At 38.1% G+C, this 24,344-nt stretch overlaps 1 long non-coding RNA gene across 1 annotated transcript in view; it reads right to left on the bottom strand.

Annotated features, from left to right (window-relative positions):
- The window catches only part of LOC309655032, a 355,331-nt gene extending 338,830 nt beyond the window's left edge, over positions 1–16,501 (bottom strand). Inside the window, exon 1 of the long non-coding RNA XR_014260564.1 lies at positions 15,601–16,501. This is a non-coding gene — a long non-coding RNA (uncharacterized lncRNA). The remainder of the gene's footprint in view (positions 1–15,600) is intronic.
- Positions 16,502–24,344: the final 7,843 nt, after the last annotated feature.

Raw genomic sequence — 24,344 nt, 5'->3', positions numbered from 1 at the left:
AATTTAAATTTTATATTAAAATATTTACATTAAAATTTTCACTTTAGATTTTTAAGTTACAGTTTTGATTTTTATTTCTCAGACTTTGTCTATAGCTACTCAGAATGAATACCTCCCTCTAGCCAATGAACAGAAAAGAATAAAATTTGACATACAATTGATTAACTGAATCATCTCTTTAAAAAATGCCATTCAACTTGAACAGCAAACCCCAACCCAAATTTGGATGTAGATTTGCTTGTCAACAAATGCAATTAATTTCCCCCCAGGTACTTGTAAATATTTTTCAGGCCAAATATTTTGATTGACAGTGAAAGGGTATCTGGCTTACTCTGTCCTGTCTTTAGCATCACCGAGAGCTCCACTGAGACAAAAAGTAGAGATTGAGAAATTTGACAGTGTTTTCCTAGGACTCATCTTCATTTATTAGCTTTTTAAAAATTACCTGGGAATGAGCCTAGGCACATAACATCATGAAAATTCAAGAACCTGTTGTTGAACTATTCATTATCTTCCAAGAATCTATTTTGTAGCCAAAGAAAAATATGTTACAATATTTTTTATTCCCCTCGTAAATAGCTTATGAACAAGTATGTTGATTTTGACATTCAAGAATTGAATAGGCATCCTATACCTCACCTTCCCATAATAAGACTTTTGCTAAACAAAATATAATGCTAGGAGTTTTCTCATGGTAATTTATCTATATGCTCTCCAAGTGATATGTTCTCAAAATATTCCATTAAACATGAGTTTTTTAAATGTGCCTTGCCTAAGTTTGTACAATCCAAGCAAAGTTCACAAAACACTTTGCAAACTTTGTTTAATTAAATACAATACCACACCTTTGCTTTAAGTGTAATGATCATCATTTCTTACAGACAATTTTTAATGAGTTTGCTCTTTGCAATACCCCTCATATATTTTCTTCTCCTTCCAGGCACAGGTGATGAAATTGTGATCAACATTATGAAATTGGATCACAATTATTTCTTTAATCAAAACAAACCAAGCCTTATGCCATAGGTGTGGAAAACCATATTGCTATGCTATCCAATTGCAGTCATATTTTGTAATCAGCACTTTTGGCCAAACACATGGTGTAAATTATATGGAAAATGAGAAGGCATGTTCTGTCTCATGCCGTTGCCAGGTATGTTTCATATTTAGATATAAACAATGAGAGAAATTCAAATTTCACAACAGTTGAGTCATTTCTGCCACCGTGGATGCTTGTAGCTTATTAATAGCAAAGCTGTTTTCTTGTTTGAGATTTTTTTTTGCACTTAAATTGGTATGTTCCCACCATGCTACTCATGCTTATTTCATTAATTGCTAAGCAATAATTCAATAAAAGCTTTTCTCAGAGAGAAACTCAAACCTCAGATACTTATCAAATGCCCTTCATGCCTGAAGCAAGGAGTGGGCTGAGGAAAAAATTACACTATAAGACATAATCACAAGGTTGCTAATATCTCACACACATCACATCTAAAATCTAGGATTCCTCCGAGTTAATACCCATGAAGTATACTTTAAATACCCCCAACAGAAACATCGTTTATAGCTTTTTTGCAGAGGTGTCCATGAAAAAATCAGAAACAAGCCAAATTGTTTCTCCTTCCCTTACAATTATATTAAGGGGTTGAGATCTTTAAGATGGCCTTAGGATGACACCTAGCTGAGTGGAAGAATCACCTTACAGTCCAATAGAATTTTCTGATTTCCACGTAAAGTACTAGAACACATTGCAGGAAAGTCTCCACTTCCATACAATGAGAACAATATAGAGAAATTGCTTTAAGAATATATTCACCTTGGCCATTCCCAGTTTTTTAGCCTTTGTTTCAAACACTAATTTATTGCTCTCCAAATCTTTGAGAAAGACGAGTTCCATGAGATTAAAAGATTGAATATCATAAAATAATGATCAACATTTTAATTCTGCATTTGCAGTTGAAATTCCAGTGTGAGTAAATACATATTCTGGACACCATTATAAAAGCAATGAATCAGGGGTACTCATAAATAAGGCAGAAATTTTTTATGAGTATCTCTCCTGCCTTTTTCCCTAGCTCTTTTCTAGTCTAGAAAATATATCTATTACTGTACAGTCTTTCAAATTACATTCTGATTTTAATAATAATCACAAATTAATGATGTGTAGTCACATGTCCATTTTCTCAGAGGAAAATAGCCATATGCTTCAATAGCTAAAACTTCTATTTCCACAAACTAATTAAAAGGCCTTTTGGTACAGTAATCAGAAAAACAGGTGTTTCATTTAGTTTCTCTCCCTTCAAGGTTGAATAGTTGCAATTCAAACTTCCCTGCGATTCCTTCAAAGTCAAGGGATGTCACATAGCCCCACATTGCCTGTCACACAACAATATCCTTCTGTCCCTCCCCAGGATTTTGACAGAATGCAAATCAAAGAAAGAAGGCAAACTGTTTTTAGAGTACAATATGTTAAATTATGAGTGGGATTTTTCACAATAGATTTTGGAGATTTTAACTCAGCAAAAGGAAAAAGACTCGAATCCTGTTTACTTTTCTCTTTGATACATTGAGTACATAAACATATTTTTTAATCTTTGAAAAGATGAGACCCGCTATAGGAGAGATATTCCATTCTTCTTTCTCCAAATGTAATCATCGTATCAAAACCACATCTCTAGGACATGTTCTTGTGAGTACAGGGTGCATTACGTACGATTTTATAATACACACAGTAACTTTGGAAAGCTTCGGCCTTATTCCTGTTGTTAATTATTTAGACTCTGACATATTGCAATAAAACATTTCATCAAGCACTCCAGTCCAGGGAACGATAGGCATCAAAACTGTATTGGTAATGCAAAATAAATGGATCGGGGTTGAAAATAATGAGTTTGGTGGATTACATCTGTCACTGTGAATTATTATTGTTGAACATAATAGGGCAAAGCACTACAAAAATAAGGCTTGTCTTCTCTAGTTAAAGGTGAGACAACTACCTCTAATGAGATACAGAAATTCAAGTGTGAGTTATTAATTATACACACAAAAGGTGTATCTGCTTACCCAATCTTACATTTTTGTATGTATATCACTATAGAACAAAAAGTCCCCATTGCTAAAGCTGGTGATAGCTCACAGTGGCTCTTGCCAGAAAGTGGAGAAGACATTCCATTTGGCCACATTTGACCATGCAAGAGGGAAAAAAAAACCAAAACAAAACTAGAACACTTGACTGTGCCATAGCAGATCCAGATTCTGGCACTGATTCTTCTAATTTGCTCTGTGATACACGTGACTTACCTCTGGAACTCAGGTTCATCATCTGTAAAAGTAGGGCCTTGAATGAAATGGTCTTTAAATGCAATTCTAGCTTCAAAACATTCCTTGATTCTTTATACATAAAATGGAATTTTTAAAAATTAAGTGAACCTGGTAGCTTTTTGCTTCTAGAGGCAGAAAGCTTGGCAGAGAACTTACTGGAAGAGTAATCCGAGTTGCCTCTCTTGGAATGCAAACATGAGGTAAGTGGATGCCCATCATTCAGGAGAAAGGGTGTAATAGAACATTTTATTACACTAGGCAATATTGCCCAACCAGAGTAGGAGGAGAGAAAAGTTGGGATTGCGTCAATTTGCACAGAGGTTTCTGGAAAGGGAAGAATAACAACCCACAGGCTTCAATCCCACAGATTTTGAAATCAGCCCAAGCTGGTTGAGTAGAGTTTAAGGATACCCTCTCCTAAGTTCCCCTGATGGAAATGGACACCAAATCCCTGGAGGGAGGGGGAGTCTGGGCGGCTGATCTGGGCTCAACATGCGTAAGTCTGTGGGGAGCTGGCTCCCTCAGACTGTCTTGACAGTGGTGGAGAGGAAGCCTCTCTGGACCTCTTCCTCCTGACTCCTTGCTGTGCTCTCGAGAACAGTAAGCACCAGGAGAGGGTGAACTGCAAGAGCTCTTTCTGTGCTACTGGGAGAAATGGAGACTGTGGAAGCATCACCTCGGCCGTTGTAAAGCATCTCCCTGAGGGAGCTGGATGAGCCTCAGAGTTGCATTCAAAAAATGGTCCCAGAGGACCAACCAGAACTTTCAGTTCTCTCCTCCACCAGACATTTGAAAGTGCACCAGCCTTTTTGAACCCAGCTGGGGTTTTAGAAGAGGCTGAGATAATGAACTTCCTGTTGGTAAGCTCAAGTGGCATTTCAAAAGCTTAATAGGAAAAAAAAAATTTAATGTGAAGAATTTGTAACCAAAGTTGGTGAACGAAGTCAATTGGTTTCATTTTTTATTAACTTTTAATAGCAATATAGTAGCAATATATTTTCAGTGCACAAAACTTAGAGACCCTAGATAAATATTGAATAAAAAGAAAAATCAACAGTAATATCTCCATTCAGAAATAATGACTACTAGTTATAGAAAACAAACTTGTGGTTACTAAAGGGGAGAGGGATAAATTAGGGGTAAGAGATTAACAGATATAAACTACTATATATAAAATAGATAAGCAACAAGGATTTACTGTATAGCACAGGGAATTATATCTAATACCTTGTAATAACCTATAATGGGATATAATCTGTAAAGATATTGAATCACTATGCTGTATGCCTGAAACTAACACAACATTGTAAAGCAACTATACTTCAATTTTAAAAAAAGTCAGAGCTTAAATCTCCCATCAACAAGAAATAATGACTGCTAAAATTTTGAGTCATCCATGCTAGACACAGCTATATCTTTATAAAAATGGAATCAAATAGCTTTGTTTCCTTAGCAAAATATTGTAAACATTTTACCATGTATTTAACAATTGTGTAACATGACTTTAATGGATATATGATTGGGTGAGCACTTTTTATTGTTGAAATTCAAATGATTTCCAGTTTTTAAAATAATTCTAAAGTGAATATCCTTGAGCATGCCTCTTTATTGATATCTCTGATTATAAATAGATAGATGATAGATAGATAAATCTCTGAAATATCTCATATTTCATTAATATGGAACTGTTGGATTAAAACATAATATTTTATAACTTTTGACACAAAAATGTAGTCAATACTTTCTCTCTAATAATATGAGGCCCTGTGGCATAATGAATTTGCATTTTGAACCTACTCAAAGGGGCACTAGAAAAGTACAACAGCAATTGAAAAAAGAATATGGTCCCTTTGAAAGAAACCAGGTTGTGAAGCTTACAAGGAAAGCAGAGAGTATTTGAAGAGTTTATATATGAACCACAAATGATATCGAGGAGCCATCAGCATGATAGAAGAAAATTTTTATAGGAAATAAGCATGGAGGTAAAAGAAGAGGTGATCATGTAGAAAAATAGAAATATTCACACCTTAGTAGAAAACGTCAAATAATGGAGATTTACATTGCTTACGTATAATCTAAGAATGTAATATTTCTGCTTCTTCTCACAGAAGAAAAAACATGAAAACAATTAAATTTAAGGAGTTAGAATGAAGGTCAATGTCATCATTTTTAAAAAACCTCAGACATCAAGCCTGGAAAGAGATTGCTGTTGATTGATATGAAGAGAAATTATTAGCATGTGAGAAAAGCTTTTGGGGAGAGTGTTTGATGCCACGGTTCTCTGAAGCAGCAAAGCCCTGTATGGCCTTATCCATTTCCCAATGTGATGTGATACCAGATAACACGTGGTGTAATTTTTCTCAAATCAGAGAAAAGCTGGACTCTATTAAGAATTAGTGGGCAAGTATAAAGTAGCAAGGAAACAATGTATCAATAATTGTATAATACCTCTGTCTACAATAAATCTATAAAAACATTTTTTTCAGTGTACATATCTCCCCCAGCCCCTTCCCACACATAAACACACAATCTCAACCATTGCATACCATCATCCCATGTATCCTGTAAAAAATGACTGGAAGGAAAAAGCAAATCACTGCAAGAGGGATATATTAGAAGGAGCAAGGGAATGGGGGAAATCTCCCATTCCTTTCCTGCAAACTTCAGTGCATAAGACAATGTTTTGGCACTTAGGGTGCCCCCGGGAAAATGAAAGTGTGAGGGCAAGGGAGACTATGGAACCAATTGTCTTTAAAATAAAATGATAAGGCAGATATGCCACAATATGAATGAGCTCATGAGTGTCTTTGAGCCTTTTCGGACAGAAACAAAAACCATTTGATTAAACACTGCTTATCAAGAACAATCAAAACAAGAAACCCAAGAAATGCAAAATGAGATTATAAAGTGAAAAAAAAATAAAGGAAAGAAAGGAAGAAAGAAAGAAAAACAAAAACGAAATGCTTGATAACTGAACATCTTGGGAACTTGCTATTGCAGAACATAGTATAAATATTGCATGTCCATGTACATATATATGTAATAAATCTTAATGTAGTAAAAATAGAAACCAACAAAATTATAAAGTCTTTTATAGAAGATGGTCAATTGATATCCTTTAAAATGGAAACATAATTTTAAAATATAATGGCTCTTCACTTTTGGTTATATTTATCTTTAAATCTTAGGTGACTTTCCAGGCACTAATATGTTTTATGAAGCAAATCTGACTTTTATGAATTTCTCTATCCAATTCTATTAAAGCAAAATTTAAAACTTAGTATTTCAAAAATAGTATGTGTATAATGATCCCATTGGCATAAAACTATTGCTAGCTATCCATTGATCTACTTATCCTCATTTTGTCAAAGTTTATGATATTTATATTCTGTTCTGCAACCCTCATTCCCCCTGGTTGCAGAGTGATATCTGAAATAATATTCATTAAAAGTCGGTGATGCTTAATTCAAGGTGGCAGGATTTGTGGTGATTTGTCCTCTTTTTTTTTTCTTTTCCACTGCTTGATTTTTTTTTTTAAAAAGCAAATCTATATTTTTATTTATAAAAGAAGTAGTAATTATTTTTTAAAAGAAACATTAGATTAACATCTCAATAACAAGTTCCAAAGAATGTATTTAGACAAGTTCTTAATATTCTTCATTATAATCTACTTCTATATGTATTATAATACAGGTGAGCAGAGATAAACATAAGGAAGTATTAGGAGACCCAGAGGAACAGCTCATCCACCCTTGAGATGCAGTAGGTGTTGAAGATGGGTTCTAAAGACTGAATAGGAGTTTTCTGGATGGACCCTGTTGGGAGGAGATGTGTAAGGATGGTCTGACTGGTCCAATGAATTGTTGGTGCAAAGAGCAAGAAGTAAGATGGCTCAGACTCTTCACAGAACTGCACATAGTTCAGTATCACTGAAGTGAAGAAGGCAACTATGACTCAGACTGGTAAGAAATGAAGGAAGAGGTGTATACTCTGATGTCATGAAACTTCCGGTCTGGTGCGCAATACAAGTCAAAGATAAGTACGTGCAGTGTAATAAGCACTCTGATAGGAAAAAAGCAGGGTGCTTGTGGGGCTCAACAACAAGATCTGCTAATCCAAACTTGGAGTCAAGGGAGGCTTCCTGGAAGAGTGACACTTAAGCTAACATTAAGTAGGAACTAGTAAGAGGAGAAAGTCGAAAAAGTAGTCTGGATGAGAAGAATAGGACATGAAACAAACAGAGGAGACAGTGTGACAGTGCTATAGTAGAGACAAGGAAGGTGTGACTTAGGCATGAAATGCAGGGGACGGGGGAGAAAGCATGCATTTAATGGGGTGTGCGGGAGATAAACACAAACCGATTAGCTGAGTGCAGACCCTGAAGGACCTATCAGCCATGGAAAAGAGTTTGGGCTATTTTCTGGGAGCCATGGGGGCCGTTAAGGATTGTAAGGTCATTTTCAATTGTAGGAGTGTCACTGCAGCTGCGTGTGATTGTTGTGGGCAGGCAGTGGGCAGGGGAGAAGTAGGGGTCAGTTAGAAGTAGGGGTCAACTTTCCTCCACCTGCCCACCTCTAAAACCATTCTCTGCCCTTGGGATCAATCCAGTCCTATGCTCTTGAAGAGCCCTGGGTTATAAAGAAAACAAAATCTCAGAATGAGTCTAGCAACTCCTACCTTCGGAACCTACAAACAGAATCCCAGAGACTCAAGATAACACAAACTCTTGGATAGAGAAAGAGGGAAGGTAGATCAAATTAATGTCAGAAATTATCTGTATGACGTAAACGTACACTTATAGGATGACAGAATAATAACTTATAATACATCTTGTTGTGGACTGAATGTGTCCCTGCAAAAGTCATATGTTGAAATTTAATCTCAATGTGATGGTATTTGGAGGTGGGGGAAGGAAATTAGGTCATGAGGGTGGAGCCCTCATTAATAGAATTAGTGCCCTTATTGAAAAGTCTAGAAAGCTAGCTTGCTCTCTTTCCTGCATGTGAAGATCAAAGGAGAAGTTGGCAGACTGCAACTGGAAGACGGTCTCACTAGGACCCAACCACACTGGCACCCTGATCTTGTAGTTCAGTCTCCAGAACTGTGAGAGATAAAAGTTTGTTGTTTAAGCCACCCAGTCTGTGATATTTTGTCACAGCAGCCCGAGCTCACTAAGACATTTCCCAATTAGAGAATGTAGCTTTTGAGCTTTTCACTGACCCCAAGAAAGGAGCTGCTTATTCAATTTATGAAGTATCTCTCTGTTCTTCTGCTAGAATTTAAGATCAAATTCCCCAGGGAATGAGAAGACACGTGAATGCCTCTATCCTGCATCCCCCTTGGAAGTGCCACTCCCTGCTTACTGAAAACCCATGGTCCAGCACTGGGCCAAAAGTTTCTCTTTTCACGGTAAATTCCTTTTTTTCTTGGTGTACTTCCCAAAGCGGCTTTTCTATCCCTTTTATCTTGAGACTCTTTTCCTCTTGTCACTTGGAAAAAGTGACACATAGTATCTTTATTGTGTCTCCCAGGAGACCTATAGGGTCCTCAGACATATAGAGTCTCCCATGGCCTCATCTAATTTCCTGGAGTTCCTGAGTGGTATGCAAATTAGCACCCCAGCATGAAACTAATTATAACCCTTACCATATTTTGTTTTCTGTCTTATTTCTCCCTCTCTCCAAGCCAAATTATAAGTTACTTGAGGACAAGGCTATTTTCTTCTTCATAGGATCTATGCCCCTATGGGTTCTAAGTAAATGTTTGTTACTTGACTTTCAAGACTGAGGCAAAAAAATATCCAATATGTCAGCTTTTCACTATAAGGAATTTATAGATCTTTTGATGTTACTTGCAGGTACTACCATATTTATTTCAACTGTTTATTTCAAAATATAAATAGTATTTTTTTTGTGGTAAACATCCTTAAATGTTAATGAAATCAGGAGGTAAATAACAGCTGTAGGCTTTTCATCAGACACATTTTTCTCTTGAATAATATATATTTTGCTGAAGCTGTGGAAACAGAACTACGGGGACTCCTATGAGGCCAGGCTGAGCTTCTTGGTTCTACACAGTGTTAACAGGCAGTGTCATCTACTTCCTGATATAGCATATGCAGTATCATACTGCCTTGTACCTAGAGAAATTGTTATTTGATTGCCAAGAATAGGTGTAATTTAAGGTACTTCTCATTCATAGGGGAAGGCTGGTAAGTTCTCTTAGAACTCTGCCTTCTAAAGTGGCATGTCTTATTTCAACACTAATTTAATAACAAGCTATCCCCATTAATCACCTCTTTAGTTCTTGTAAAGTGCCTTTCTTTTTCTAGATTTGGGCCAATGATTACATTAAATTTGCTACAAAGACAATCTACTCAGTGTACAACTGAAGACTAGAGAAGGAAGGAAGCCAATGCTTTTCTAGAAAGATTTATCACGAGAAAGATCAGCTCAGGGGTTTGACGTTAGGAACCTGCTGTGTTCTCTAGTGGGAAGGTTGCAATCATCAGTGAGGTCATGCATTTATTTAGAACTGCATACTTACCAAACGGTTTTCACATAGAGGATTTCATTCCATTAATTTGTGGAAGGGCCAAATGGAATCCAAGTAGTCCTCCGGCTATGTGCATCTCACGTCCTTTATGTTCTGCATATGCACAAAACAGCTTTCCTGAGCCCCGCCTACCGAAAAAGGGAAGTGACCTGGCAGGTGAGAAACACAAAATTGACTTCATGCCAGTTTCTCCTTAAAGACATCATTTCCCTGAAGTCATTATGTAAAATACCCCAAATAGGCCAGGCAACCCAATTATTCCCTTGGAATAAAGAGATCAATTATTGATTAATAAATGTATCTTTTCTCTTGACTACAAGATGTTTGAATTAGAGACTCTATGGAATGATTCCGCTTGGACACTCAACTCCACCAAAGGGCTCAACATTTATATTTAAAAAAATTTTTATTAGGTTGTGTTTATGTAATTGTAGGCACAGTACTTCACAAAGACTATTCCAGTCTTCAAGGAGCTTAGCTGCCATGGTTCTCAGAATAAATCTCTGTATTTCTTCACATCTAATCATATATTTTAAAAAGATATGAAATTTTTTATGTATGTTTAACCTGTTAAATTCCAAGACTTTGGGAGGAGAAGTTTCCTGGATGACAAGATCTTTTTCAGAAAGTACTTAACTGCACTCCATGTTGAATGGAAAGTACCATCGAGAGAAATGCCACCAAGAATGTTCAGGCCCATTATTTATGCTATGAAGGAACACTATTTGGCGTACTGCATATTTACAGAGAGTTCTTCACTGGTGATGTAAAGGCGGGATTGCAAAATCGGCCCCCAGATGCTGGGCTCAGGCTTCAGGTCTGATGGAGGGGGAATATTATGAGTCAAATCCCTGTACTGAACATAGTCGTGAAACCACACATATGTGGCACAGTTGAGGTATTCTTTAAAAACAAAACAAAAAAACTCTGAGCACCAAGCCCCGTGACACCTGAACAGTCTTCAGGTGCTCTGAGCCCCTCCCCTGGGTATGCACCCCTGGCTTCGTGCCTCTCTGAGCTATCTCTTCATCTCCAGCTCATCTTTCATCAGCGCCTGTCAGTGGAATATCACAATTCCAGGTTGGGAAAACAATTCTGACAGGGTTAGGGAAATGAAAAAAGTTTCTGGTAATGGAAATCCCCTCCACTTTAAACCAATATTTTATTCATGTTTGGGAAATACCACTTTGTTGCTGTTTCCATTTTAATCTGCTTCAGCATTTCCTGTTTTAATTCAGAAACCAAATGTGTGACACGCCAGGAGGGTCTTGGGCCAATTCCAGATCAATAAAACCAGAGAGGAACAGCAACTCACCAAAGCTGCTGTTCTTGCCGGATTCTATGCAAAATTTTTAAAAGCGGATACAAGTTGCATAAGGTTACGGAACTCAGATTTTCAGATATGACTGGTATAAACGTCAACCAAAGAGAGTCAAGTCCTTTCTGTAATGGTCAGCCACATTTAAATGTGATCTGAGGAAGAAACATGAGTGAAGCATAGAAAAATATCTCGCTGATTATGTCACTTAAAAAATGAATTGCCTTTTGACTTACACATCTGATTTTCCTTTCCTTATTTCTTTCCCCTGCTTTGATTGTCAGCCTTTCATTAGTATAACCCAAAATTCATTCTGTACTTCAGATTCTGTATCTCTGTAATAATGATAATCACAGAGGAGTTTGGAGATAGAAGGTAACTGAATCCAGCCTTCGTTTATTCGGCACTTATTCTGGGTGAGGCACTAGGGTAACCCCATCTTACATACACATGACGTCAACGTGTAGATTTAACGACTGTCTGAACCGAGGTCACTCAGTCAATTAGTATCAGAACCCGGATTACGGGTATCTAGGACTCTTGAATCCAAAGCAATTCTTTCCCTCTGGGCCATGCTGGTTATTCCCCACACTTGCTGAGCCATATTGCACCCACAGACGATGTGCCAACGAGACCACACGTTGTCTCCACTCAATACACAATTTGATATTCATTTCGGGAAAGTTTGTAAATAAATGAACAAATTGCCTAATTGCTAACCTGGACTAGGGACTAAACGAAATCTTAAAAAGAAAATTATGAACCACAAGCAATAAAAATGTTTTTTAAATGAAAACAAGGAAACATGACCCATTGAACTGTTAATCAAAAAAAAAAAAAAAAATCATCAAATCAAGTGCCAAGATCTTTGTCTGCAAGCCACTATGGGGAAAAGGATGGAAGAAAAATTCTGATACGTTTGTGGTCTTAAGGCAATTGATAAGTAGGCCCTCAAGTGATGAGAATTTTCAAAGGCTCTATAAGGGAAATAGAATGCCCTTTTCATACCCTTCTTTAGATTCTTAAAGACCCCCAGCTTCTGATGAAGAGTCACAATATCACCAGTAATACATCAAATGCATTTCTGCAGAATGAATGTGTCAATAATTGCATTTAACTTTCCGGGAGGGGTACTGAATTTTGTTATTAAACATCTTAAGCATTTCTTATATTTCTATTTATAAATTTCTTTCCCAAATAACATATCATGTTTCTATTATTATTTTTTTCAAAACTCAGCATTACCATCTCATTTTTTCTCATTTTCAACAGTTAAAATTAAGAAAAGTTCATCAGTGGCAGAGGTTCTACAATCTGTAGCAACCCACAGAGCAGTCTGCTGAAACAAATTGCCCCCCTTTAGTATCCTGGTGTGCACGGCAAGAATAATAGAGTCAACATCCACTTCTCTCAATGGCTTAAATAACTTATCAATTACCTAAAAACTATTTTTTAACCCAAACCATATCTTCTCACATGCCTATTTTCCTTCTATCAGTTATATCTATTCAGAAATGCAAGCTCATGTTAATGTGTGTCCAATTATGAAAGGTAAATGAGTTACTAAAATCATCCTAATACATTTAAAGTCTAAGCAGAAAGTCTTTCTCTTTAATTATCCACAAAGATATTCCATTGATAGGCGTGGCTATTGAAGAATTTATTGAAGCATCAGAATACTCAGAACAAACTCATTGAATGCATCACAAATTACAGCAGTTTGGCAAAACATGGAGAATGGCAGTCAGATTTTGCTAATATAGATTTACCGTGGGGTTCCACATCTATATCTAACGACAGGGCAAGTTTCCTCAGATTAGTTTGAGGCATAGAAATGGGGAAAGAGAAGATGATGGTAATTAAATCATTTATGTGACTGCTTTCTGTATGTCTTTGTCTTCAACTGTCTTCAAACCTTTGAGCTGGTGACTGAACCATCCAATCTGGATACCAGGAACACTGCTGTTGTTGATGCCTACAACCACATCTTGAATTATGCCAACTAGCCTACAAGTGGCATAGCATAATCCATTAGGCATAATAAAAATGCTATTCTACCTTTAACTTTAGTAAAGTTAATTAACTCATTTTAATAATAATGTCTTGGCAAACCCAGATGAAAAAGTCTTATATTGATGCAGTCAACTACTTTTCTCCAAACAATTGCCATTTGGGCTGAGAAATTGAAAGCATGCCAACATAAAATGCTTTTAAAGACTTCAGTCAACATTCTCTCCAAAAATGAAGAAATAAAAAGCCAGAGGGCAGAACCATGGATCTCACACTCCATTCTTAACATTGCCCAGCAACTCATATTTATATTACTGGGACTTGTCCTCCAAATTTGACCTGGGGTTGGCCTCTGAATTTGTACAGCGAAAGGAAAGGACAGGGGCTGTATAGTCCTGGAAACTAGAAACAAACTGTCTTATTAAATTACCCATATTTGCAACCAAGCTTAAAATAACACAGATCTGCCAGCCTTCAGACCTAAGGTCTGCAGCTTTCTTTCAAATATAACAAAAGAACACTATCGTTTTTGCCCCCATTTGTTTTATTTCTCTGACTCTTTATGAACTTCCAGACAAATGGATAAAAGGTTTTAGTTCCTCTCTTAATTTGTTATAAAATCTTGTTTTAAAGCAAATGGATACTTCCCAGATAACAACGGGTAAAGATTTTCTTTTTAGAAGCAGTATTTGAATAGGTTCTACTAACTCACAGAAGAATTTTTAGTTATTAAAAAAAAAACAAAAAACACTAAGCATGTATTTATTTTCAGCAATGAATTTTGAGGAAATTTTAAGTCTTTCGAATTATAAAATACAAAAGAGGTGTGGAGAGGTGAGGTTTCTCCATTTTCACCATAAGTAGCTTTAGTCTGTTTGTATTACTGCATCACTCAAGACCTGGGTATATCAATAGTCTAACTGAATTGGGTCATTCAGTTAAACAACATATAAAATATACATAGCTCGACAAATCTGTTCATTCCATATAAATATATCTTTATTCTGATTATTTTTGTTGAATCCATTACATTGATCTAGTTAATATCTCTTATGACAAGGAGAGTGAGATCAAAGCTACATAACACTGGAGGCTTTGTATTATGCTGTCCAGGGTGCTTGGTGACCTTAAGTGGTAGAGAGTACACCTTTACACCTTAGATAGTAAAGAGTACACTTAATGACATCATTTTTGTACTTGAGAACTAAATCTCCTTGGATGAGGTCCAACGGAGATGAACCTTAAGACAAGTTCCATTTTATGAAAAGGATAATAAAAAATATACTAGAAAAAAACTAGGGCTAAAAATGTTATTAGTAGATGCTATATAATAAAATCTTTTAACTGAATCACTTAATAATCACACATTATCTTAATTATCTTGTAATAATTGAATACTTCATAGAAATAAATATTTTGAGCTGTGATTATGCTATTTGGTGCATATGTAGGAAATTACCCTCAAGTTAAAAAATATCATCCTAAAACTATGTTATAACAAAATTTATGAAGAATCTTTTGGTTTGTAAAAAATGTGATCTCCTATTAAGAAGCCTAGGAGGGGAGGATTTTTCCCATTTTACAAACCCTGTGTTTAAGTAAACTTCTCAAGCTCACACAGCTAGCAAGAGAGTCTTTCCCAAGTTGTAGCTGTGTCTCTGTACTTTTGAGATCTGTTCTCATGATTATTTTTAAGTTTGGGGATAACTTTTAATGATCCTAAATGGTTTTCATTTCCAACTTTAGACATACAAACACTTCGGTGATAGACATCTATCAGAGGGGCTCACCCCCATCCCCACCCCCTGCCCACGGCCAGCTCCCCAGCTTGCTTACTTGGGGAAATTACTTACTTTATCTGTGTTTCAGATTCCTCCTCTATAAACTGAAGATAATAATAAAACCTACTTTCTATGATAGATGCAAAAATTAAACCAGATAACATATGTTAAGAACATAGTAAGTCAGTAAGGATTTTCTCCATTAGCAATGGAGTAAATAGTCAACTTTAAATTTTTCCAACTTCCTCCAATTTATTCCTGGGCTAAGTAAGCTTCTTACAAAATGTGCTTTGCTTGCAGCACCTGCTAAGAGAAGTTACCCAAGGTTGACTTTGAGGTGCCCATTAGTTGATCCAGAAGTGGTAACTCTATTTAGGGACAGCCAATCCTTGAGGTGGGTTGGTGTCCAACGATGTAGTTTTGCAGGATCATAATGACATACTCTTTAGACCAACTGGACTCTGCAATTTTAATGAGGAAATGGGGGTGAATAAGACAATGGAGGAGTGGACTATTGGACATAAAATCATGGGTTTTCAAGTCAAAGAGACCCCCAATCAAATCTGGTTCTGCCCAACTGGGATCTTTGGGGAAATTGCTTCATTCAACTGAGACTCAGTTTCCTCTTTCATTCCCACATCCCCTGCCCTCATTCAAACCATTCATTGCCCACCCAACTGATTTCCATGCCTCCTGCCTAAGTTCCCCCAAACCCACCATCCACGTGGTCACCAGGCTGGTGTTGCCAGCTAAAACGAAAAAAAAAAAAAAAAAAAAAAAGTTAAATTTGAATTTCAGATAAACAACAAATAATGTTTTAATATAGTTATGTTCCATGCCAAAACATTATTCTCTGTTACCTAAAATTCAGGATTAACTGGGCTTCCTGCTCTTCTGTTTTTTTTCTAAGTCTGGCAACTGTACACCAGAGTCACTACCAAAACCACAAATCCCGCCAAGGTATCCCCATCTTTAAATGGTCAAATGGCACCCTAAAGTGAAGTGTTTGGTTACAATGTTAATCCATTTTTAAATGTTTTCACAAGTCTTTTCATGATATAACTACTTTCGATCTCTCCAACATCATTTTCTACCACCTCCCACTGGGCTTCCTCTTCTTTTGTTTTTGTTTTTGTTTTTTTTCCCCTAAATCTGGCAACCATCTACCAGAGTTACTTACCAAAAACACAATCATACATACATACATATGTATCTAATGATGATAGAAATTTTCCGGAAAGTGTTTTAGCAACGTTCAGCAAACAGTTGCCCTGTATTCATGCACAAAAGTCCTTCTGCATTTAGAAATCTCTTTGTGTTATTCAGTCGTTCATTCAAGAATCAGTTATTCAGTGACTATAAGACATTATATAACATGTGGGTGAGACAGAGTATGAATGTATAGCAGAGATGAAGCCATTTCTGTGTTCAGCTGGGCCAATAGTCAAAGTACCCAGAGCCTACTTCCTTCTCTACCCAATTCCCCTTTTTTCCAACACATGAGGTACTTTGGAGAAATTGCCCTTAGAAATGCCACAGCAGCATGCTGGTAGGAGATTGTCACTGAATTAAGTTGTATTATAGTGACTACTATTTATCATTTGAGAGTCATCAAAAAGGAGCATCATAAAGAAAGTTCTTGTTGAATTGGGACTCTCAGTGGGAACAGCTGGTAGAGAAGCATCAGTAAAGGATTCCTCAAGCTTTAATGCACACAAGGGACTGAGCCCAAGATAACAGATGTGCACTGACCTACACCGAAAAGAGTGCGGGGCAGCACGAGTTACTGGGGAGCTCTTGGTTTAGACTCTAGGAAGATTCCTGCAGGTCCAAAGCTGATAGAATGAGAGTTAAAATCACATGATCCCCGTCCTTGGGCAGAATGTATTCACTGGGAGTATCAATCTCCCCGACCCCAGTGTCACCAGCATTCATTTTTAGAGAAGTAAAGCAGTTTGTGCTTACAAAGGGCCCCCCCTTTTGAGCCCCATTCTGAAGTACTCTTCCCCGGAGTGGTCTGTTATGAAATTTCATCATTCCTAGACACTGGTAGGTAGAGCTTCCTCTTCCATGGAGATTTGCATGATGACCAGGACACTTTGGACAAATCAAGAGAACTGGTCGTGGCTATGCATTTGTATTTCTCAATGAATGTGCAGTTCGTATACAATATGTGTCCTATAGTTAGTGCCCTCCTACGCCCCCAGCCTTACTTACAATGTGACTAAGTTCGCTGCGGTCCTTCATCCCACATGACTTCATTTTTGCTGCCCTGTCTTTCAGTGCTGCTGCCTGTTTCTGTCGTCGTCCGCAGACACTCCTGTCACTAGGCCAATTACCAGCATCTATTGAGCTTTTCCTCCTAATCCAATGGACTCCTTGTTCTCCACTGATGACAGTCTTAGAAGGTGACAGCCAAACTGGCCGTTAGCTTCTGACCTCTCTGTAGTCGATCTTATTATGGTAATTGCCAGGCTGGAAGGAGCAGACACCAGGCCAATTACACCTGTCCCTGTCCCAGTTCAGCCTGGGCTTAAATTACTCCGCGAGAGCATGGTTTGCCTTTACTGAACAACAACTTTTTCTCTATTCTTGTGAAATTTGGAGACAGACATTCTTAATTATGCTTGTCAGTAGGACATAATGACCCAGTATTTCTTTAAATGGCATCATTCTTTATCAGGGAAGCCGATGCACTCCATTAATAGATAACTTGACTGGGGTATTTTTAAGCAAACAAATCTTTAAAATGTGACTCTTTGATATATAACCAAGCATAAACTGAAAACCACACAGCCGACCCTTTGCAGTTATTTTAATATTGATGCTATACATAGATGTATGTGCGTGTTGAATATTAATTAGTCTTTATAAATATTTTATTTGTATAGACTTAAATCTATAAAACTATACATAGTTAATTCTATAAATGGATACCTGTGTGGCATATATACATGATTATATTAGAATACATATGTGTGCACATTATGGCTACATGAATTAGTTTTTTAACTGCATTATATAAAACATTAGGAGGAGGAAGCTTTTACATTCATTTGAAAATTAAATGTTGTTCTTGTTGAGCATTCTAGAAGACCAATGTATAATAATATGCCCCTATAAATCTAAATTGAAATTAACTACACAGATTCTTTTTATTCTAGTTAATTATTAAAGAATGCCCTATTTACTTTCAAGTCTTATATTTCCAGAAGTGCTTACCTACTCATAAGAAATTATTCATGAAAAATAATTTAAGAAGGAAAACTATCAGAGTTCCCAATTGGTTTGGTAATTTGTGAGTTCTTATAGAAGTCTTTGAGGCTGCACCTTGTTTGAAGCAAGTTCCTCCAAGCATAGAAATCCCTGAGACCCTAAATCGAAAAGTTCCTCTGTCTTCAATCCCAGTGTCAATGTAGGTCCCCCCTTCAGTCTTTTTTTATTGGAAGTAGCCACTTAGGAGAGAGCAGGACTGGGCTCTGCAGACAGCCTGCTGCCTGGAATGGAAGAGTTTATTCTGCATTTATTCTCTTCTCCATCATCCCCATGAGACATTAAAGGCAGTGTCCTTCTCTGGACTCCAGAAGCCTAACCAGGATAATTTACGGTCTCCCCAGCTCATACCATAAAGTGTCTTCATTCAATTCATCATTCCCCCTTCACTGAATCCGGCATTGCTTTTACATCTACTGGAGGTCTGCTTTCCCCCAGCAAGCCATAGTCAAAGATGTAAGCTGCAGGGCTCTGTTCCAATAACCCCAGTACTGCTAATGAAATTGCCTCCTCTCTCTCAGCCTATTTCTTACACAGGGGTGATGATAATCACCACCAAAAAGAGGATATTGTGAGATTTACAGTTCTCAGCTGGTTGCTTCACAGGTAGTGGGAATTTAGCCACGTTCATCTTCCAAGGGTGTGCGGTCAGCTCCCATGTTTACAAACTGTAGAAACCTTGAGCCAGTCACTGACATTCTCCGTGTGAGTGCTCCACAAGATAATGTACACCAAGGTGTTAGCACTCTCTTGACTTGCCCCCCAAGATCTCATTGGTCCTTGAACTTTACTTTCTTTTCTTTTCTCTTCCCTTTCATTCTTTCCGTGGATAACCAAGTCATAAATCTATACATTGAATAAGGACCACACATGGTCACATCATTGCATTTCAATTTCTCTGGAGGAGTATTAAATTCTTCCTATTTCTCCTGATTGGTCTTGCTCATGTGATGCCTTGGTCATCTCCTCTTTTTCCATGGCTGAGACGTCCAATTTTGCAATTCCTGGCATCAGGGACTGACAGGCAATCCCCTCCTCCCTCTGAGATCATTTCCACTCAGAATGTCTTCATTGAAGGATCATATTGTCAGTCACTGGGGTTGATGCACTTGCAGTGGCTACTGTACGAGGTCCCTGATGGAACCCCAAAGACACTGCAGAAAGTAACTGAGTTTCTGTCCCTGTGCTTTCCCTCAGATTCTTCAAAAGTAAACTGGTACCCACCCAAGGAATCAGTTCCTTCAGAAATCCTCTTTGGTCTCTTTCCCCAGCAAAAATTTCCAGGGTCTTTTTTTTTGTTGTTAAAGTCCTAAGTTGTCCTACCTTGAAATTATAGAGACATCTTTCCAACTCTGATCAAACAACAATTTAGGAGAGTCTCTGCTTTGGGGTTTAAACATCAGTTGGCAGCAAATAGGGCTAACAACAGAGTTGCCTCAAAACCCTTTTGATAGTTAGCACAGAAAGCAGAGATTCTCCAGTGGAATGTGCCTCAGTCATCTGCAGCGTTTGTGAAAGCCCAGGCTGTTGGTCCCCTTGGAGGTGCTGATTCCATAGGTCTGGGTTGGGGCCAGAGGATTTGCATTGCTAAGAAGTTCCCAAGTGATGCTGGTCCAGGAACCCGTCTTTGAGAACGACTGATACAAAGCATAAGGGGCGTTTGTGAACCCCTCTTCATCACAGTGTTTCTCAGCTGACTTTCCCCACTACCTTGGTGATTCGTAAGGATCATTTCCTTGGCGAACATAAGGAAGGCCTTGAACCTTGTTGCTTCTAAAAAGGCTACTCCTTGGAGACTAATTGTTGCTGCTTTAAATGGCATTAGGTGAAGCCTGAGCCCTGGGGGTGTATATGGAAAGGAGGGAGAGGACAAGAAAAATTACGAAGTGTGCCTCCAATTTCATCATTCTTGGATAAGACCTCAGTGATAGCAACATCTACCCCAATCAAAGCTATTTTCTTAAACCCAGACTGAAATAAACACAAAGGCTATGGAGAGAGGGGAAAAGTCTTTTTTTTTTTAACCCAATAAAGCACACTATCTTTTTCTCTCTCTGTTAGATGAACAAAATGGGGTTGCCTGGCTTGAGCTCGTCATCTGTGTTTATCTCATCTGGTTGTCTCTAATTAGATTGCAGGCCCCTTTGGGGAGTAGCTGTGCAGTTGTAATCCGATTTTGTACAGTGCCTGGCACAGTCTCTTAACCATAAAGAGGGTGTTCGATAAATATTTATTGGCGATGGTTATCTCTAATTCCTCAGGAAGTCTAGGCAATTCTAGGCCACTCCACTTAGCTGAATGATAATGGAAATTGATAAACTATCAAAGGGGGAAACACACGTGTAGTAGGTTTTTCAAAACCAACCCACCATCAAATATTCAAAACGAGGATGTAGCCTTTAGTAGCTTATGGACATTGAAGGTTGAACATATTACTTTGTGCCAAACTTGTAGGAGTGGTCCAGTGTAGCACTGGAAGAGGCAAGCTTTATAAACCAGTGAATCTTCTGGCACTTCCCTTAGGTGACGCCGAAGTTCGTAAAATGGTTTTCTCTCCACCCACCACATTTTCTAATAAGTCACATAAATTGGTCTATAAAGTCAGTAATACTTTAATTATTGGCAAGTGTATTCATCAACCCCCAGATAGTTTTTCTTTGCTGAAAATCATGGAACTGACATCACTGGAAACATGATACAACATTTAATCCTCCATCTACAAAATGTTTCTAACCTCGACGGATAAAGCCTAACACAAGAAGTGAAGTAATTGGGGACTTTTTTTCCCTACGTCTGAAAAAAAAATATTTACTCCGGAAATGCCTCCAAAAACATATGTCTAGTGAAAAGCACACTTACAACCAGCAAAAGAGCAGGTGCTGTGTCATTTATAGGGGAGAATGAGACAAGAAATTCCAGGACACAGGAAAACCTGGAGAGGCTTTATTTCTAGGCATGCTTAGGTACAAAGAGAAGGCTGTGCCTCGATGGGGCGCTAGGGAATCTAATAGCTGCATCAGGTAATGCACCGCTGGCCACCCAGCCACTGATGGTATTTGGCCGTCCTTCTCATACACTAACGGCAAGAATTTGGGGAAGCCATAGACTTTGTGAGCCTTTCCCCTACACTTCTGTGCAAATATGAGGTTAAAGAAATACATTGTGTAAGAGGTAAAAGGGTGAGCAGCAGAGACAGAAAACAAGGAGTTCAAGAAGAAAGCAGTGAGATTGTTCAACGTGAGTTTGTCCTTTGGGAACACTGTTTGAAGAAGACGGAACCCATTGTTTCTTGCAGATGATTTCTTTGGAATTCTTTTCTTGGCTTCTGAGACTTGTTCACCTTGTGACCTTAAATATTTTCCTTGCTGCCTGGTTCTTTCGCCTTTGTGTCTCACTCCTCTCTTCTGTACAGGGAGCTTCTGTTGATTGAAAAATGGTTAGAAAATAGATGGATTCTGCAGCCACGCAGAGAACGAAGACACTTCACCCAGATCTCTCTCACCAGACCTAAGGTTAGATCGTCTATCACCTTTCATCTATTCAGCACTGAGAAAGGTTGCCTCTTCATAGTTAGGGACGTGATTTTGGGGGTATTTTCTCTTGGTTTTGATCTGCAAAACATTTGGAGCATGAGCAGTATAGTACATTTGGAAGTGGAGAGTCAAAAGTCCATTTCATGACTTATGTGGGATTGGAATTTTGGCTTTCAGACATTGCCTTCAGTTTCTTGGAATTGGAGTTTCACATGCTAGAGGCTGAACTGCACTTTTCCTGGTATTTCCTACCGTATGAAAAAAGTAAATAAAATCTGAGAGTTTGTGTGTGTGTCACTGAAGATGACCAGAGAAAATGAGGTAGGGAATGATGTTTAGGGACTAGAAGAATATAGTTTCCTTCAAAGAAACTGCCCAGTGTTCAGAAACACCATTTCCAATGGGAGCCCTTCTCAATGGAATGAATTCCGTGCTGCTGAACAGGATGCCAGGGTGCCATGGTCCTTAATCAATTCTATCTCCTTCTACTTGTCTCTGATTCTCAGTTGTCCCTTCTATATAATAAGCAATTTTGGGGAAATGACCGGTCCGACAGTTCAGAAAAGTAGTCCATGTTCATCAAGGTGCCCAACAGGAAAGATTCTGGTCCAAAGGTGTGTTTTAACCCCAGGGTCCCTGCTGACTAGCTGTGTAAACGTGGTCTTGAGCAAGTGTGTCACCTCTCTAAGCCCCAGTTTCCTCATCTTAAAAATGGGGATAATGATCGTTATCTACCTGAATGTTTACTGAGGGGATTAATGAAGAAGTTGCTGCTCGTAGGGAGCTTGGCACAAAGTAAGGGCTAAGTAGTAACTCTCAGGCATCCTCCTGCTGCTGTCTTCAGCACTACGTTTATTCCAGGATCCCAGAAGCACATTATCAGAGAGTATTGTTAGTTGCAAGGGATTAAGAGCACAGCGTGTGGCCAGACTGCGAGGGCGGGTCTCATCTTGGTCACTGAGATTACCACACAATGCCTGGCATTAAATTCACAATTCCCATTACTATATTGGTCTCTTATCGCTAAAGGTTCTTTTGCCCTTGGGGGTGAAGTCCGGGGCTTGGGTAATTTTCTTTTCACCTTTATACTTTTCTGTGCATTCCAAATTTTCTACGATGAGTAGAAATTACTTTTAAAACAGAAAAAAAAAAGCCCTTTTCTTGTGTGTTTTAAATATAATATCAAGATAAGGGTAGGGGATTAAGAGATACAAACTACTATGTATAAACTGCAGCCATCACTTTGTAATCACTTTAAATGTAGTCTAATCTATAAAAATATTGAATCACTATGTTGTACACCTGAAACTAAAATAATGTAGTAAGTCAACTATACTTAAATTAAAAAAGAAAGAGAGAGATAATGAATGTAAAGTATTTAGCACAGTTCCTGGCATATAATAAACAATAAATATTGGCTATCATTATTTTCCAGAAAGAACTATATATTGTCAACCAGATCTTAGACGAACCATTCACGAGTGCGTAAACTGCTATCTTATGGATATGAATCATTTCTTTGTTCAGAGTAAGTTTGCTTCACCCTCATTCAAATTGTTATAATGGGGAGCGAGTTTGCCTTTATGAATCAGCCTGTCAGACATCCGTGGAAATATTCTGAAGACTCCAGGTTTCAAACTGTTTTCTCCCGGCAACCTGAAATTTCTCCCCAGAGCTTGATCGCTATAGGGTAAGACCTTGTGACACAGACGAAGACAAACAAGTTTCTGGGATAGTCCACAGGGGGAGACTTCTAAAATTGTGAGTTCAGCAGGGACACAGAGAGACTCTGGGAAGGATGTGGTGACTGCAGAGACAACTGACCCTATTTGTTGCAAGGGCAAGCTCCTCTTCCCGCTAAAGAGGCAGGAAAAAGGTCTCAAATAATGCCTTTCCTCGCTCCAGATTATTAACTACAATGGAGGCTTCTTAGACAAGAAGGAAAAAAAAAAAAATTAGGAAGATAGCCAGAAAGAAAACATTTTCAAGGAGATGAGGGGAGGAGTGTGGAGGGAATATATAACACAGTAAAATGGAAGAAGAAACAATTTCCTGTGATACTTATGAATAAGGAAGCTAGACATATGAATTTATACACATACAACACTGCAGTTTATTAAAAATGTTACGCTTATCAAGGCTTATCAAAGTTTCCCACTAACGTGTGACTACAGGCAAAGAAAAGTGACCACGTGTGACCCTTGTGTGCATCGGGAGGCACATGGCAAGAGAAGGAGGAACAGGCATAGCCTGTACTAGACCCCAGAAAGCTTGAAGTTTCTTTTAAGACCTGGGATTTTGTCTTAAAACGATATTGATTTCTCATTGCTCTAGGATAAAAGAATGGGACCAAACCCTGGTTGTCTGATTCTTGGGCCCACGATCTTTCTAATTTATCACACTGCCTCTTCTTTATGGCTAGCTGTAACACTCTGAAGAAATCCCATCCTTTGTTCCATTGAACACTTGACTCCACAGTTGCTAGCAATTATGAAAAAGGATGTTAGTGTCCCAGGCGGAAGAAGTAGGACTGTAGGTGGTAACACCCTCTTG

Source organism: Balaenoptera physalus (assembly GCF_965194825.1).
Source record: "Balaenoptera physalus genome assembly, chromosome: 2".
In the NCBI taxonomy this organism is placed as follows: domain Eukaryota; kingdom Metazoa; phylum Chordata; class Mammalia; order Artiodactyla; family Balaenopteridae; genus Balaenoptera; species Balaenoptera physalus.
The sequence above is the reverse complement of the archived record's forward strand: the minus strand, read 5'-3'. Positions and strand labels throughout refer to the sequence as shown.